Raw genomic sequence first — 2,064 nt, forward strand, 5'->3', positions numbered from 1 at the left:
TGTCTAAGGTGTCTTACTCTGAGAGCATTCTGGTGGTGGATCTCCAGGACCTGGATGGCCCCAACAGAACAAGGGTAGTTGAAGAAATCCGCCATGTGTGCGAGGAAGATGGATTTTTCCAGGTACATCATACTTCGATCCCCCTTCTCTTGCCAGTGCTTTTCTTTTAATATCTCTGGATTATCCTCTACGCACACCAAAAAGGCCCTATGTTACAAATTAAGCTTGTCATGGATATTCTAGAATATTTCTTATCAGTTTTCTATTCCTGATGTTTTTGAGGCTATTAATTTCAGAGTTGTAGGATTATTTAATCTATATTTTTAATGTCATTCTGATGTGTTAATAAGATCTAGTGACTGGTTCAAGTTTCATATCTAAGGGTATGTACTGTTCTTTTTTATGGCCACATATCTTCTGGTTGATCTAAGTGAGTGCATATAGTGAAACATGGCGTACTAGAAGGAACCATGAAAAGCATGATGGAAATTGCCAAAGAATTCTTCGAAATGCTCGTGGAAGACCGAGCATGCCAGATTCAATAGAGGGTAAATAAAAGAAGTCCAAACTCTGGAGGAACGATATTGCAACAACAAGAAGTACTTATCTTGCATATGCTTTTATACAGAGAGATCGCAGGCAACTACACTATGAAGGTGAGAGCTCTGATTTTAAGGTTGTTGGCTGACATTTTTGAAGCTCTAGGGCTCGATTCTAGTTACTTGGACAAAATCTTTGGAAAACACACCCAACTCATGGATATAATGTACTATCCTCCATGTCTGAAACCGGATATTACTCTTGGCACACCATGCCATTCAGATGGGCGTGACATCACTGTTTTAATGCAAGGCGAGGTCAGTGGTCTGCAAGTACTCAGAAATGGAAAGTGAGTTGCTGTAGAACCCATACCCAAGGCTTTCGTTGTTAATATGGGAGATCAACTGCAGGTATTTAACAAGAGCAAGAGCAGATCCAATACTTTATTTCCTCCTGAAAATTTGACAATGTTATTGTTAATGCTAATGCTAATGCTAATAATTTATCAGGTTGTGAACAATGGGAATTTGACAATGTTATTATTAATGCTAATAATTTGTCAGGTTGTGAGCAATGGTAGATTCAGAAGTGTGGAACCTCGAGCAGTAACAAATGCATCTGCTGCACGTATATCAATTCCTACGTTTTATGGCCCCTCGGATGATGCCTTCATTGCCCCTGCAGCGTCCCTGGTTGATGAACAACATCCGGCTCAGTACAAAGGATATAAGTTTGGAGAATTCATGAGAATTTTCTGGAGCCAAGAATTAAAGAATAAGACAGTGTTGGACCATTTCAAAATTGAATATACAGAGAACAACGGTGAATGAAATTTGTTGTTGAATTTGATTTAAGGAAGCCATTATCAACATTATCACTATCACTCGACCATCCAATAACCCCGTTGCCCTTTGGATGAATAAAAGATGATTACATAGTTTTAACTATTTAACATATTTTATTTTCAGTTCCAATCTTTGCACATTTAAACCTACTCTCAACCATCAAAAAACCACTGTTCTAGCCTAAATTACAACACAAAACAGCAACAACCTATCTACCGCTAGGAAACTAATTGGCCAATTGCTTGTACAAGAGCATTGACATTCTTTGACATGTGCCTTATGTGAAGGAATTTAGTGCTCAAATAGTAGAACCAGCCCAATGTTACCAAAGTATCGATTCGAAACAGAACATGCAGAAACCCATTACACAACATTAATGACAAGTACGGTAGTCGCAGAACAAACCCTACGATACAGAGACCTGACGTAAAAACCCAACCCCCTTATGCAGGGGACCATTACAGAATAGTTGGACCAAAAAAAAGTGTCTATGTGACACCAGAAACCAAAACTATTTCGTGAAACGTGTCATTTTTAAAAATACTTACGGAAGAAACCATAACAATGAGATAGTAAAATCGTATAGTGCATATTCAGATTGCAATTACAGAGATCAACAGAGAGCTCATCGAGAGCAACAAAGATCCAGATCAAAAAGCAGACAAGTTTACAAAACATC

General features: G+C 38.3%; 1 pseudogene; it reads left to right on the top strand.

Moving 5' to 3' along the window:
* Positions 1 to 450: 450 nt before the first annotated feature.
* Positions 451 to 1,370, top strand: LOC149184556 (protein DMR6-LIKE OXYGENASE 1 pseudogene; annotated as a pseudogene).
* The last annotated feature ends 694 nt before the right edge of the window (positions 1,371 to 2,064 follow it).

Source organism: Pinus tabuliformis, chromosome 3_2, assembly GCF_031772625.1.
Source record: "Pinus tabuliformis cultivar Carrire ecotype Pingquan chromosome 3_2, CPIR1, whole genome shotgun sequence".
In the NCBI taxonomy this organism is placed as follows: Eukaryota; Viridiplantae; Streptophyta; class Pinopsida; order Pinales; family Pinaceae; genus Pinus; species Pinus tabuliformis.